The 17,229-nt window shown below is 42.2% G+C and overlaps 1 protein-coding gene across 13 annotated transcripts in view; it reads right to left on the bottom strand.

Moving 5' to 3' along the window:
- Positions 1–17,229, bottom strand: part of ZBTB20 (zinc finger and BTB domain containing 20) — an 876,097-nt gene that overhangs the window by 41,143 nt on the left and 817,725 nt on the right. For all 13 annotated transcript variants that reach the window (XM_075593654.1, XM_075593664.1, XM_075593657.1 and 10 more), the window contains one exon: positions 3,132–3,338. The gene's annotated coding sequence lies outside the window, so the exon portion shown is untranslated. The remainder of the gene's footprint in view (positions 1–3,131; positions 3,339–17,229) is intronic.

Here is a 17,229-nt window from a genome sequence, read left to right as displayed (position 1 = left end):
ACAGAGAATGGGCAGAGACACAGAGAATGGGGTGAGACACAGAGAATGGGGTGAGACACAGAGAATGGGGAGAGAGACAAATACACACAGAATGGAGAGAGTGACAGACAGAGAATGAGGAGAGAGAGGGAGAGACAGAGAATGGGGATAGACAAATACACACAGAATGGAGAGAGTGACAGACAGAGAATGGGGAGAGACAGACACACAGATGGAGAGAGACAGATACACAGAATGGAGAGAGTGACAGACACAGAGAATGGGGAGAGAGACACATACACAAAGATGGAGAGAGACACACACAGAGAATGGGGAGAGAGACACCGAGAATGGGGAGAGAGACACCGAGAATGGAAGGAGAGAGAGAGAGACAGGGAATGGGGAGAGAGACACATACACACAGAATGGAGAGAGTGACAAAGAGAGAATGGGGAGAGAGACACATACACAGAATGGAGAGAGTGACAGGCAGAGAATGGGGAGAGATACAGACACACAGATGGACAGAGTGACAGACACAGAGAATGGAGAGAGGGATAGAGAATGGGGAGAGACAGAGAATGGGAAGAAAGACAGAGAATGGGGAGAGAGAGACAGAGAATGGGGAGAGAGAGACACAGAATGGGGAGAGAGACAGACACAGAATGGGGAGGGACAGAGTGAGACAGAATGGGGAGAGAGACAAACACACCGAATGGGGAGAGAGACAGACAGCGAATGGGGAGGGAGAGAGAGAGACAGCGAATGGGGAGAGAGAGACAGAATGGAGAGAGTGACAGACACACAGAATGGGGAGAGAGAGGCAGGCACAGAATGGGGGAGAGATAGACACAGAATGGAGGAGAGAGAGACAGTATCAGATGAGTGGAGAGAGAATGGAGGGAAGGGGGGGAGGGAGATAAGGGGGAGGGAGAGAAAGGGGTAGGTAAGTGGGGGGAGAGAATGGAGGGAAGGGGGTGGAGAATGGAGGGAAGGGGGGTGGAGAATGGAGGGAAGGGGAAAGAGAGAATGAAGGAAATGGGGGGGTGAGAGAAAGTGTGCATGAGTGTGTGTAGGGAGGCAAGAGAGGGACAGAGAGACAGAAAGGGGAGGGGCGTAAAGAAAGCTTCAAACAGGAGACCTCGGAATCCCCCCTAACTCAGAAGACTAGTAGGGAACGCCAGCACTCGTGTATTTGCTGACAGTAACGGTTTAATCTTCTCTTCGGATTGTTAACAATCACTTATATTCACAAACCTGCCTGAATTTGGTCAATGTGGAGAAGCACAGCAGTTTCCCATTAATCAAGAATCAGCTTCACTGCGGATCAGCTCACACACACACACACACACACACACACACACACACACACACACACACACACACACACACACACACACACACACACACACACACACACACACCACCACACCTTCCTGATCCTAAGGCCAGGTCACTGCTGGGGGACAAGATCTGCCCCACAATGGGGCCGGCCCACTGCGAGGGGGGGGCGCCGCGCTGACAGAAACTCCTGCTAACAAGAAAATTGAGAGGAGTCGCGACAGAGCGCTAGGCCACGCCCCCGGCTGTTCAGCCCCCATCACGCCCCCCCCCCGTCTTTCCCCATACAGCTCTCTGCAGACCGGGGGACTTAGCTGCACGCGCTGCCTCCCTCGCAGGTGCACGTGCAGCGCAGGCAGCGGGCCGCAGCCTCACAGTGCCGCTGAGCGCGCTATGCGGTTCAATGTAATGAAAGCAAACGAGGATGCTTGGAGAGACAAAAATGGCGAGTAGATTTTTGGGTGATTTGTCAAGCCCTGTATATATATAATATGACAAAGAATGGCCGCATACACTAGGTAAGGAACTCTAAGCAGAGAGGTGGATGGTGGGACCCCTGAGGAAGGTCCCCTGGGGGACTGAAACGATTTGTTTAACTGATGATCAATAAATCCTATTTTTGCTTTACCCCCTTGTCATGCTGGTACTTTGATCACTTTGTGATCTTAACCAAAGGATAACTAGTCGTGACAACTTTTCGCAGTGAAGTGTCAGTGCTGCAGTCCTTTAAGGCTGCAAATATGTTAAAATGTCCCAGAGCCCATCTGTGTCACTTTGTCACTCATGTTTAATACCAGGCCTGGAAAAATGCACAAGTCAGCTAACCAGAACAAAATATTTTCCCCCCAGGCTGGATTCCCTACTGATCGGCTCAGAGTGTTTACTGCAAAACTCCTGAGGCTGTGCGGTCATTATGGTATTGGGGACTTCAGCTCCCATTGCTGACACACAGTCAAATTCTGATGTGGAGAAGCAAATGAGTTATGGTAGTGTACCTCATGAGTTGAGGAACCTCTCATTTCAGGGATGTGGGAAACACCTAATGCAGGGGATCTCAACACCAGTTCTGAAACCCCCTCCCCACCCAACAGGTCAAGGTTTCAGGATATCCCTGCTTCGAAGACTGAGCCACCTGTGCTGAAGCAGGGATATCCTGAAAACCTGGCCTGTTGGGGGATCTTCCGGACTGGAGTTGAGAACCCCTGACCTAATGCAAAGTTTCCTAACCTGGGGGAGGGAGCCAAGGAAACAGGGGACCAGGGATGGGAGTGGTCAGAGTGACAGCCAGGACAAACACACACAATATACTGTACCACTTTAGAATGCCAGCTCTCCAAGGCAATGATACCCCTCTACAGTTTTACTTGTGCCCCTATATTATACATTCCATTTATCTGTAGGCTACGTCTGTATAACAGAACGAGTGCTTTGAACCTTATTTTGTCATATTTATGCTAGAAGGGAAGAAAGGGAGTTTGTACTATTGAAGACATACAAGACCATATTTAGGAAGCAGTGCTATTCCACCAGACACCTTTCTGGCGCTGCAAGACTCTTTACGGCCTATATGGTCCGACCACTTACTAAATATGGGCCACCCTGTTTATTTAACCCATTTGTTGCCTGTGCACTGCAGAGAAAGCGGGGACTAAAAGCATGCAGTGAAACGGTTTCCTTGAAAATTAAAAAGTAGTGGCACGTGTACCCCCACCCTTGGTTCACTAGTTGGCGCAATATAAAAATAAAATAATGTGGTCATCATATAGGTGACTCTGGCTGGTTACTATGGCATGCGATGTGTATGTACTCACAATCAGGTGACTCTGTCTGTCTGTGTGTGCACACGTGGTGGTTGGTTGCTTGATGTCTGTATGTGTTGAGTGGATGAGGCTGGGCACGGGAACAGAACAGCTACAAAGTTCTGGCAGGGACGGCCCGGCTTGGCGCTGCCTCCTCTCGGCTGAGTAATCTCATTCTCCACAGACGCCTTCTGGTTTTCAGCTGTCCTGCGTTTCTTCCTGTGAAGAGACAAAGGACCCTTTGAGGGGAATGGACTGGATGTTTGGGAAAAGGAATTTTTAGAATATGTTAAAGATAACTTCCATTTCTTCTGCTGAGAAACGGGCCACCAGAGAGAGAACTGTCTATTGTATCCATCACTTCTGTAACAGAGAATTACACAAAGGTCTTAATCAACCAAGACTGATTTTACACCCTAAAGCCCTTCTTGTGACTAGTATAGAGTGCAGCGCTGGGTCAGGCATGCATTCTATAAAAGCAGTACCTATTGTTTTCATAATGAGTGTTATAGTAAGGTGCACAGATATTCTGCAGAGCAGCACGGTGAGGGATGGAAGACCGACATACACTACTAAAAAGTGTAGGTGTGTGTTTCTTGTAACAAATCAAAACTTTTACTTGTTTTCCTTTAGAAAAAAGGGGATCTTTTTTGGACTGTGGGACTTATGTGCTAAAGATCATCATTGAATTTTTTTTTGTGCGGCAACATTTTGTGATAAAAAGTGGAACAAACTTTGGATAGTTCGTTGTTTGCAATGAAGTTTGACACATTGCATCATGTTGAATACTGTACCTGATTGATGCAATTTAAATTGAAACAGAATTGTGCAAGTCACGAAATCTCCTTCTGCCTCAGGCACCACAAACATAGATTGTAAGCTCCTATGTACAATTCTGCGTACCGCGCACTACACTGTAATTGTAAAGCGCTTTGAGTCCCATTGGAAGAAAAGCGCTATATGAACTAAAGTTATTACTTCTGTAGCTGTACCCGGTGCCGCATACGCAGATCCAGCAGATCTTAAAGGTTATGAATTAAACATCACTCTTTGTTTTCACCCCTCCTGGTAATGCCTTGCCGTCTCGTCCCCTCTTCCCCACCTTACTCCCTCCTCCATCATGCCCTGCTCATCTTTCCACTCTCTCCTCCCCTCTCTCTGCACTCCCTGCCTTACTGTGTCTGCTCCTCTCTGTGCACACTACACGCCCTCCTCTCCTACGCATCTCATCTGTCTCCTCGTCTCCTTCCTGTCTGTTTCCTCCTCCTACTCACCTTGCTGTCTCTACTTCCCTTTCTTTGCACTCCCTCCTACCCCATGTGCACACTGCTCTCCATTCCTCCTCCTCATTATCCACCTGTTCCCTCCTCCCCTTGCTGTCTCTATGTCTCCTCCTCCCTTTCTTGTATCTCCTCCTCTCCTTGCTGTCTCTCTCTCTCTGTCTCCTCTTCTCCTTGCTGTCTCTCTCTGTCTCCTCCTCCCCTTGCTGTCTCTCCTCCCCTCCATGCTGTTGTTGCTCCGCAACCTTGTAACAGCCGAACCTTTTGTGCGGAAACATACCCAAGCTGTTTATATATATATAAGATTATTATTACTTCTGTGTGTAAAACCGCACGTCATTGTGTTTGAACCAATATACTGGCCTAAACGCTTTCAGATACTTACCCCATAGGGGCAAAAAAATGCCAGTACATAAACATGCGCAATATAATTCGTGATTTCTGTGCGTCAGTTTAAGTTACTTTTAGAAGAAACGCACTCTATCATAGGTAAAGTTCCAAGAATGTAAAAACAACTTCGGGTTCTGCCAGATGTGGTATGCCCGATCCACAAACTATATCATAAACAAGAAAACACTGGGCTCAATAATATTGAATATTTATTAGAATTGTTCAACGTCTCGGTGCAGACGCACTTTTGTCAAGATTCTGTTTCTGTTCCAAATGCTTACACATAGCTATAAAAAGTGGTGGCTAAATAGATTTGCATTGTCCTTCTCAATTGGGGATTTTCAGCGGTGTAAGACCTGTGGAACCCTTCACATGTATGGTGACTGTGGAACCCCTTTATTTTGTTTTTGTTGAACCCCCAAATCATGTATCTTATGTAATTAAAAATAGTATCTGTGGTAGGGCTTATGTTTTCTAAATAAACTAACACACACACACACACACACATATATATATATAAAACGGAAATAGCCGTGTTAGTCCAGTTGCGATAGTGCAGAATAAATGAGTTCTTCAGTATTAGGTGATACCTTTTTTATTTGGACTAACAATTTATATCATAGGACAAGCTTTCGAGAGATTTCCTTGACCTGAGGAAGAGAGGAAAACTCTCGAAATCTTGTCCTATGATATAAATTGTTAGTCCAAATAAAAAAGGTATCACCTAATACTGAAGAACTCATTTATTCTGCAATATATATATATATATATATATATATATATATATATATATATATATATATTTATATATATATATATATATATATATATATATATATATATATATATACAGTATATAATCTCTCTCTCTCTCTCTCTCTCTGTCTGTCTTTATTTATATAGCGCCATTAGTGTACATAGCGCTTCACAGCAGTAATACACGTGACAATCATATAAATAACAAATAATACAAATAACAGATCATGGGAATAAGTGTTTCAGACTTAAAAATTAACATTTAGGAAGGGGAGACCCTGCTCCGAAGAGCTTACAATCTGTTTTGTAGGTAGGAAGAACATACAGACAGTAGGAGGGCATACTGGTAAGTGCGTCTGCAAGGGGCCAAGCTTTATGTATCAGGTGTACAGAATTAGCCATGGAGCTAATTGAATGCTTCGTTAAGCAGGTGTGTTTTAAGGTGGGTCTTAAAGGCTGGTCGGGTGTTGAAGGGATGGACATTCCAGAGGTGACCCTTAGTGGGTGAGGGAGGAAACTGGGCCCACGGCAAAGAGAAGTTGTGGCTCCGCGAGTGGATGTGGAGGTTGAACTCAACGCATCAGCCAGGTGCACTGAGGGGGATTGGTGTGAGACGTTGGGCCCCGCAGCTGAGGCCCCACAGAACAGTTTTTTTTTATAACCTAGTCCCTTCAGACAGATTTTTATTTTACAATAAAGCTGAAATAGCATGCCATAAATACACAAGAATTACATCCCAGTGAGGATGTAAATGTGCGTGAGGCACAAAGTAACATGGAAATGCACAATATGAAATGTAAATTGAGCAGCAATTATAGTAAGGCTGTGTGGTGTCTGGGCAGATGGCTAGTGTAACACAACAATACAAAAAAAGGATATGTAAAGAGCTAAGGAATTAGAGTGAAGGTGTGAGGTGTAGAGAGGAGGTCTGTATATAGGAATACCTCATTACAAAGGTGTTCTGTATATGTATTTCATAATGAGACATATATCTGTATCCGCAATTCAGTTCTGTATTCAGAATTGAGTATAAATTCCCAGGGTTCTGTATCTCTGAGTTCTGAAATTCCCCTTCAAAATTGTAACTTTCACAACACTGATATTATGATTAGGGCTACAGAAGTGTCCCCCCAGCAGGTGTCATTTTTATATTTCATTAATGGTGTGACGAACCATGTTCTCTCTCTTATTGTTTGTGTGTTTCACCTATATAAAATCCACTATTAGGACATTGTGTACATGTTATCAAGTATAGAACACTGGATGAGGATTCTAGAATGTTATACTCCTGATGTGTGTGTGGTAAAGTTATCCTGTCTGTGGCTACAATGTGTGAGCAGCTCTCACATCTTTTGCGTTGACATGGGGTATTGTCCCATGATCAATGGGCTGTGACAAGGAGATCCTTACGATAAGTCATGTCAGTTTGGTGATTGTCTGTCGGAAAGTAGTGTAGTTCTGGAAAGATTTCTTTCAATCTATCTTTATGGAGGGTTGATTGTAGATTTTTACATATTCACTGTGTATGCTGTTGGCTCTGTGTATTTAGTTTTCTGTAATTCTGGGGTTGTAACCTTGATTTATGAAGTTCCCCTCAGTGTATCAAGATGCTGGTCCCTGTTTGTAGTACCTGAGCAAATCCGGTTGCATCTTATGTCTTGGCTATAAATGATGGAGTGTGTTGTGTGTCTGGGTAGGAAGCTGTCATACCTTAGGTATGTAGGTCAGTCATGGGTTTGTGGTATAGGGATGTTTGTATGTTCTTGGCCTTTATTTAGATTGTGGTGTTGAAAAAATGAATATCTGTGGGAATGGCTCAGTTTTAGGATAATGGTGGGATGGAATTCATGAAACCTTTCATAGAATCGGATGAGATCTTGTTCACTGGCAGTCAAAATAACCAGGATATTATCTATGTAGCGGAAATATGCCAGGGGTTTGGTGCTGCAGGTATAAAATAAAATATCATTAACAGGTTGGCATATTGGGGTCCCATCCTTGTGCCCATGGTTGGCCCCATCTATTGTAGATAGATGTCTTCAGGAAATGTGAAGTATAGAATGATAGTCTCTGTGGTTAGATCTTGTTGCTCAAGGCATGCTTGCTAGACCATCTTTGTGAGGAATGTTGGTGTAGAAGTATTCCACGTTCATCGTAACCAAGATGGTTTCTTCTAGTAAAGGACCAACAGAACCTAACTTGTTCGACAGGTCTGTGGTGTCCTGTAGGTAGCTGGCTGTATTTTTTTATACTAAGGGCTTCAGGATGTTTTCTACCCTGAGATATTTGCAGTGAATGTGCTTATACCAGATGATCGGCCACTCAGGTTACCCAGCTTTGTTTATTTTGGGAAGCATGTAGAAACAACCTAATTTGGAGTTCTCTGATATCTGGCCCTGAATGTGTGATTTGAGTTCGGTGGAGGATGCCTTTGATGATCCTGCTCGGTTCCTTTGTGCATATATGGGTGGGATCTTTCTGTAGTTTGGAGCAGTGTCTAATGTCAGATAGTTGTCTATGTGCTTCTTGTATGTAGTCTGATTTGTTACTTATATAACAACAGCGCCTCCCTTGCCTGCAGGTTTCAGTATATACAGATGCAGCGGCCATTATTTTAACAAATCACGAGATGTATACCTCGGAATACCCATGTAATGGCGCGGGATTTCTTCCAACCGTACCGCCTTAAGACGCGAGTGCAGAAAATGGCATTTTAGTATTCTGGCTTTTAAACGCCTGCAATTGACACAGTAGCACAATACTGTACACATTACAATTAATTAATTTAATTTAATTGCACACAATCCGTGAAATTCAAACAAAGCAACCACGATAAACACGTGCACCTGGGGCGATTGGCCGCGTTCATGCCACCTGGAGTACAGCAGCGCACACGAAAATGGCTCTGTGATTTGTTCAAATAATGGCCGCTGCATCTGTATATCTGTTGTTTCTTCCTTTCCTGGTTATGTCTTATTAATATTCATTTATATTTATACTACAAGTTATGTTCTAATTTGCCCAGGTGTGCACCTACACACCAATCCTTTGGCTGGCATGTGACTCTTATCAGAGACCTTCCTTTTAGTACCTATATCTACTTACTTTGCGCAGGTAGCACCCAAACACCTGCTTGGTATAATTTGGGCACCGCCAATTTACTTCATTATATTCATTACTTTTGAGCAGTGTATACCGCCTCTTTTACAAAAATAGAAACCCTGTGGACAAGCCCTGCAAATTCTCCTATTGTTTAATGCAAAAGTACAACACATATTTACTAAATGGTGTTAAGTCGTATAAAACTTTGCATGATTTGTATGCGGGTGGCTGCAAAATATTCAGTATGTCATAATTTTACTCAAAACCCTCTGTAAACATTTTAACCAAATGTGGCACATTTTCTAAGAATCACACTCTCATCATATAGAGACCGATTCCACTGAGAAGTCGAACGCTGTGACTCTCAAACTCAGGAACTTACAGTAATTCAAAGCTCTTGCTGCACTGTTACTATGCCTGCACACACATGTAGAAGTAATGTACTGGAGATCCACAAGTGATACCCAGGCTCAAAGGTCCTTCATTTACTCAAGACTTTAACACAGCTCCAGTCATTGTGATCAAAGACTTTCTCTGTTACCAATGAAAGGATCAGTTCCTAACATTAATCTATAAGATACATAGCAAGCATTGCAGATTTGATCTTAATTGCACACAACATAAAAACCCACTTAGATAAAAGTGAGTAACTTATATTCAGCTTCTTTAGAAAGAGTCAATTCCTCCAAAATTACACATTTTACTTATTTGCTTCTTGTGTAAGAATTAATCAGTTTTGATTTTCTTTGGGTCTTTTCCATTTGAATGTTAATTGGTAATTATTGTTATTTTTCATTATATATTTAGTTATGTTGTAATAAAGAGGGAAAGACTCTAGATTACCAATTTCCATGCACATTCAACAGTTTACAAACAGTATTATCACTAAAGAGATTAGCTAAATACTGTAGAAACACTACAAAGCATTTGCATTCTATAGAAACATAAAAAAGAAAATAATATTTATATATATATATGCAAATACAACTGTATGCTAATCTGCATGTCTTAGACAGGTCTGCAACCCCGCCTTTCCCCATTATCACCCAGCATACAGCACTTCCACTGCATCAAGGGATTCTGGGAAATGACATGCAAATGAGCACACAGTGTCACTTTTTGCCTCAAAAACCATTGCTGTGCTCAAAGCTGTGACCATGCAGCAAGCTTAAGCCTATAGGGAACCATGTTAATAATGGATTTTGAGGCAAAAAGTGTCACTGTGTGCTCATTTGCATGTCATTTCCCAGAATCCCTTGCTGCAGTGGAAGTGTTGTATGCTGGGTGATAATGGGGAAAGGCGGGGTTGCAGACCTGCCTAAGACATGCAGATGAGCATACAGTTGTATTTGCATATTTGCTTTCCTGTGGAGGGTTGTTGTCACTTTTTTTACTCACCATAACTTAACTCAGTATTATTGTATAGCCTATCCCATAGCCTCTTTGCATACCCAGTTAGAATCAACCCCACACTGATGAGACCCATTAAGGTCGAAACAGCTGTCTGTGGGTGGTTTTCTGGGTATGCACCTTAACCCTGGCTGTGCTCAAAGCTGTGACCATGCAGCAAGCTTAAGCCTATAGGGAACCATGTTAATAATGGTTTTTGAGGCAAAAAGTGACACTGTGTGCTCATTTGCATGTCATTTCCCAGAATCCCTTGCTGCAGTGGAAGTGCTGTATACTGGGTGATAAGGGGGAAAGGCGGGGTTGCAGACCTGCCTAAGACATGCAGATGAGCATACAGTTGTATTTGCATATTTGCGTTCCTGTGGAGGGTTTTTGTCACTTTTTTTACTCACCCTAACTTAACTCAGTATTATGGTGTATATATATATATATATATATATATATATATATATATATATATAAATGTATATATACAATTAGGGACTGTGCTTGGGTGTTGTTTGATAGCAAAAAATAGAGAATAATACTAATAAAAAATACAACCTAGTCAAAAACCTAATACAATATATCAATAAATAAACTTCTACTGGTGTAAAATCAATGACAAATAAATTAAATAAGTGGTACATAAATAATTATACAAAGGTGTGCTGTGGATCCTCTTTGATGTGATGAATACAAACTACACAACAGTCCTTCAAAGTCAATGAAGATATCAGTTCAATGCAAGGAAAAAAAGGCACTATCAGGATAAAGGCAGCCTTCTTACAAGGGCACAACGACCTCCCTCTCCACCTGCATAGAAAAAATAAAATAAAAAAGCGCCCAATCCTAGAGGCAGTACTGTGCAAAAATAATTTAATTTCCCAAAAAAGCTCATAAATCGAACTCACAAACATAGAAGATAAAAATGCAGTTTATGAGATTATACTCATGCTTGTCACCCCTACACTAAGTGTGTGACGTCAGCCGCCGTTCCGCCACATCCGTCATCCCCCGGGGGGAACTATAGTCATCTGGTGGTGTGTTCCCGGGGAAGGAGTTCGTGGAGAGCCTGATGTCGTGAGTACCTGCTGGACGGTTACTCACGAGGGCTAGATCGGATCCGGTGGAGCTGCAGAGCAGTGGAGCAGAGGAGCGGTTCTTTGCTGTCATTTGGAGCATGAGTATAATCTCATAAACTGCATTTTTATCTTCTATGTTTGTGAGTTCGATTTATGAGCTTTTTTGGGAAATTAAATTATTTTTGCACAGTAATGCACTAGGATTGGGCGCTTTTTTTCTTTTCTTTTTATATATATATTTTTTTTTTGAGGCAAAAAGTGACACTGTGTGCTCATTTGCATGTCATTTCCCAGAATCCCTTGCTGCAGTGGAAGTGCTGTATGCTGGGTGATAATGGGGAAAGGCGGGATTGCAGACCTGCCTAAGACATGCAGATGAGCATACAGTTGTATTTGCATATACATATATATATATATATATATATATATATATATATGAAAGTGTGCCCTTGTATTCTCCAACGTCTTAGCGTGAAAATACACCGTCTGCCCGACTCGAGATGACTTCAAACCTCCGGAGGATTTAACCCACTCTTATAGCGCTGATGATCTGGGAAAACAAAATGGCGGACGAGCTCGGGAGAAGACAGTAATTGAGTCAGACAACCATTGAAGCTTTGTCAAAACTGTTCTCTCATATATATATCAACATCATCATCAGCAGCAGCAGCAGCCCCCAAGGAGCTTCCTGATACTGCGATTGCAAGCCTCTTTTCTCCACGTTGTCCATTCATTCTTTTTCCTGTCTCTTCGGGTAATATTAACACAACAGTTAGACCTCACTGCTCACCTATTCAAATGTCCGTTAATAAAAACTGGTGCATACAGGGAAAACACATCACATAATTTCAACCAGAATAGGATGATGAAGAAATCACTCCTAAAATCCCTGTTAACTCCAAGTTACTTATACCTACCAACTATTTATTATGTACATACATTGGACTATATAGTCATACGTTATTTTACATGATTAGACAGAGTGCAGTAAACAGGAGTCTTAGGGGTGATTTCTTCATCATCCTATCCTGGTAGAAATGATCTCTTCGGGTAATACCCAGAATACATCTTTCCATGTGTAGATCTTTGAGTTGTCTGAAGCTTCTAAATTATCTTTGCATTTACGGTACAAGTTTCACATCCATAAATGGGCCCTAGCAGAAGGTGCTGGTCGAAAACTTTCCTCTTGAGACACAGTGGAAGGGTTCTCTTGAAAGATTGCCTTGTTTCTTCCAAATGTGCTTCCTCCCATCTTCATTCTCCTATTGATTTCATTCAAAAGGTTCCCATCCCTTGTTATTTGCCAGCCAAGGTAGACATAGTCTTTGACTTCTTCTAGTAGTAGTATTCCATTTATTTCGATCTTTGCAGAGTTGACACAGTTGTTGAACATCACGTTGGTCTTGCCGAGAGTCATATGGAGGCCCACTTTCTTACTTGCTTGGGCAAGTTCTACAATTTGTTGCTGGAGGTTTCTGGATTTATGTAATCTGCAAATCGTAGGTGACTCAAATATTCACCGTTGATTGTAATAACTCTTTCTTCCAATGCAATGTCTTGAACTTCAAGTGTTGCTGTGAAAAGCTTTGGTGACATCTTCAGTTGTAATTCCCTCTTCTCTGTCAGCCTTCCCATTATTCATGTACCATCACTTTTGCCACTTCTTCTTGAAGGACGTATGGTACCTGATTGGTGGTTTCTTCTCGCTCTTCCTCTGCTGGATTATGCCCTTTGTATTCCATGTTGTCGTACAATTTCATATATAAGTCCCCAACTCTCTTCATGATAAGTGCAGTCTTTTGTTGATTCATCATCTTGCTTGAGTGCAATGATTAGCTTCTTCCAAATCATGTTGTTGCTTCTTTAAGCTTTTGTTATTTTCGATAGTCTTCTTCACTATATCAGTGTTACATGTTCTTACATCTTCACTTATACGTTTGCGGATCGTCTTGCTCAGCTCTGCATATTCAATCCTTGTTCTTGTGTCTTGGGATTGCTTCATTTCTTGTCGTCTCCTCAATAATTGCTTGGTCCCTTCGGATATTTCCCTATTCTTTTCTTCCCCCGATTCCTCCAGTTTTTTTCTGCGCTTTGAACTACAATCTTCATAAATTGTTTGTTAAAGTGTCCTCATGCAAATTGAGCAAGTTTAAATTATTTGCTGCTATACTTCATGTTATGGACGTTGATTGTTTTTGTCATCTTTTTAATCAGTTTTCTTCTTTCCATTTTTGCATTGAGATGTAATTTGCAGCTAACCACTTTGTGTGTCAAAACAGTTAAGGACTGTGCAATCTTCAATCATGTGTTTCTTGTAAGGGGGATACTGTCACTTTCTTTTCATTGGGTCCATTTCATGTCCTTTTCTATTTGAATTCTTGAATTGATGATTTATACTGTATACTGTATATCATTGCACACCAACTGTAAAACATTCCTCAACAATCTACATGTCTGACCTTAAAAAAATTGCCAAAGCACAATAATACTAATCTATTAAAAGCTGCAATCCCCCTCCATTTCTTTGTATTGCTACAGGATTGGAGCCAGGTGTTCTTTGGAGCTGAAACGCACTATTTCTGATTCTAGGCACTGATGTCCTCGAGGTGCTTAAAGGTGAAGTAACTGGGGGGTTTTCCCAAGAGGATTGCAATGGCTGTTCAATAGGAAACCGCAATAAATGATTGGCCAAAAGGTTTGGCAGCCATTTTGTTGCCCTTGTGGAGAGATGTAAACCCAGCAACATCACTGGTATCTCAGGAACCAGGGATCCCCAGAGCTAAAAATAGTGCCATTCAGCTTCAATGACCCCCCCGTTTCTTAACTTCAAAAAAAAAAGATGGGGGATTTGTGGCAGGGGTTTTTTCCTGATCTCCCCTGTCTGAAGGCTTTACAAGGAAAGCCTGTCTCTAGCTATTGAGTCCAGCAGGGAGCTGGTTAATCTGCAGCATGAGGCAATTAACCAGATTCCACCTGGCTCATTAAGAGAGTTTACAGGTCTCATTGACAGCAGTCTTGTGATCTCTAGTCCATGGAAACAGCCTGGACTGCTGGAGAGATCAGACAGGGTCTACTTCTCTCTGATCCAGACACACACTGGGCCGCTATGGAGAGCAGACTACTGTGAAGGGAAACCCTGCACAAGGACTCTCAGGCCCCTACATCAGCTGAAGGTAACTGACCCCCACTTTACTTTTGTTGTTTCTTGTTGGTAAGAGGCTTAGCCCCCCGACCCCTAGACAGGGGGTATGCTGTGTTAGTTAGCGCTCTGTGTAGGAGTTAGGTCTGTTTGTTTTCCTTTATCCCTGCTTTGCTCATTCCAAGCTGTTGATGTTTTAAAGGTTCCAGCTAAATAAAAGCTTATTTTGATTTGCCCTTAAAACTCCTCCTGTTTGAAACACCTCTGCACACATCTCCGACAGGATTACTGCTTTAAACTGCTATTAGTTCACTTCGGCCCTTGGAGGAATATCCCCTTTTAAGAACCCACGAAACAAAAGCCAAAAGCATTACCCAGTTATATGTGGCATTATGAGCTCTTAATGAGCTTTGTGCATCGTATGCACCATGCTCTTCCTCTCGATATCCGAGTGGCGCCCTCTCTCTCCACCTTTAGGACCTTTCTTAAAACACACCACTTTAACGAAGCATATGAGTAGCTCCGTGGCTGATACTATACACCTCAAACATCGACTTTGACCTCTTGCAGACACACTTACCAGAACGCCCTCCTACTATCTCTGACCGTTCTTCCTACCTACCAATTAGATTGCAAGCTCTTCTGGGCATGGACTTTTTTTCCTAATGTTTCTTTTGTGTCTCAAGCGCTTATTCCCATTATGTTATATTATTATGTCACGTGTATTACTGCTGTGAAGCGTTACTGTATGTACATTGATGGCGCTTTATAAATAAAGATATACATAAACACATACCATATCATTTAACCGTGGCAAAGATAAAGGCGTGCGAAAGTTAGAAGCAATTTAGATATATACAGTAGTTCTTCTGAAAGCAGACTGAGCCAAGATAAGGTTGTACTAAAAAACAAAATCTAATTAGCCGATATATTTTCCATTGCGCTGAACATAATTAATGTTTATCATACGCACGTTCTGGAGAGGGAGGGCCGTTCCTCATTTCTCAAGGACGTACACTTTTTCTACAACGAACACTACTGCTGCAGGTTAGGAGAGCAGCAGCAGATGCATCTGAATATAGGACAGGCAAATAAATGAGTGAGCTCTTACTTAGCCATTTAACATCCCCTCTCTTATTTTTACATTTCACAATTCAAAGGGTATGTTTAACCCTTTCAGTGCTGCACGACTCCATGCGAAGGATAGGTTCGCAATCCGAACTTCAAAGCTCATCGAACTTCTGAATCCCGGCAAAATGCGAGTCCAAGGCAGTGACCGGCTCATCCTCAGATCATTTTTTTTTTTTTTAAATGAGTATTTAAAAAAAAAAAAAATCCTGTTTATTTTACGTTTTTTCCACACTTTTATTTTACAATTTCAAGACAAGAAAAATGTTTAGAACAATAACCCCAGTGAAAGTGCCCTCCCACGTCCTATTCCTGCTGAAACAGAAGATGTCACTCCTTGACACAGGCTGGTGTATGGCTGTAACCGAGCCAAGGTAAGAGGATCATGAACTTAAACGTGAGGAGCCTGCTGATAAGGTAGTGGGGCCCTTTTGTGTTCCGTTATATCACTAAAGCTCCAACTTATTGACTGGTCATTATTAGGAAAAAGGCACCTCCATTGGTCAGTTGTCCTCTAGCGAGGCTGACACTCTGGTATGGGCAACATGCATCCACAAAGCACTAAAGAGTTTAATACATTTTCAATGTATATTTCCCAGAATCCCTAACTGCCATAGAAGCATTATATGCCAGGGGGAAAGGCAGACCTGTGTGAGACGTGACTCAGGCTGTGCATAAGGTTACTGGGGTCAATTTTAAAATGGACATGAAGCAAACGGTAACACTGTGGGCTCTTCTGTACTGTATGTCATTTCCCAGAATCCCTTGCTGCAGTGGAAGCACTGTATGCTAAGGGATAATGGGGGGAAAGCAGCAGACCTGTCTGAGACATGTGAATGTGCTCACATGTGATATTTTTATTTGCTGTATGCTATGCAGTGAAGGGATTTTATCACTTTTTTTACCCACCATAACGTGTGTCGTGTGCAATTTATATTTGAAAGCCTTAATCAAAACAGCACCATATATACCAAAGGATATACAGAAAATGCTGGCTTAATTAAGGGGTCCACCCTAACAGCGAAAAACATGCCAGAGATTCCATAGTCATAATAAATGAGTTACAAGGCAGTCCTGAGAATATTCACATTATTGGACATTTTATCGGAAATGCCTCCTTCCCCCTCCCCCCCAAAAAAATATTGGAATATTTGAAGTTTTTCCTCTAAAACACACATCTTCTGTAGAATATTGCAAGTAAGTTTGTGATCATGATGACATAATCTAATGGTGATATTAACCCTGTCTCTGTCGGAGGGGCCTCTTTGTAATACTGTACCTTCCTGGCCCCTCCGGTAGCTTTAAGGGTTGAAGAAAATAACTGTTTTACTTGGTGTTTGGTACCTCTTTATAAATGAGCATTTTTCTGTACAAAGCCGCCCGATATGACTGTTTCCAACTATCTAAACTTTTCAGTAAAAAGCCAAAAAAGTACAGATACAGAGACCCTACAGGTTGTCATTGTGTCCCGAATGTCATTGACTCCCTGCAAACCACCAATGAATGGATCGGAAACCCTCCCAAGCAGTTTAACAGCATGATGGAGGTGGGCCAAACAGCAAAAGCCGCATGGGGTGCACACTGAATTCATGTGACTGTCCCATTATTTACCTCCTCAGTGCCAGGACTCCCTGTACTTATATTCTGATATGCAGAGAAAGAAAGGAAAAATATCAACTTTACGGCCCTGGACCAATTTCATCAGGAATCTCCTGAGATCCAGGAATACTTCTCCGGTAGAAAAATATGGCCGCCGCAGTCAGCCTCGGTCTGGCGGCAAATAGAAAGCCACAGCATCGTTGAGGAAACACATTGCGCCTTTCCATGGGGTAACCCGCGGC

The sequence above is a fragment of the Ascaphus truei genome, chromosome 3 (genome assembly GCF_040206685.1).
Source record: "Ascaphus truei isolate aAscTru1 chromosome 3, aAscTru1.hap1, whole genome shotgun sequence".
Taxonomy (NCBI): domain Eukaryota; kingdom Metazoa; phylum Chordata; class Amphibia; order Anura; family Ascaphidae; genus Ascaphus; species Ascaphus truei.
Note: the sequence above shows the minus strand (reverse complement) of the source record. Positions and strands in the feature narration are given on the sequence as shown.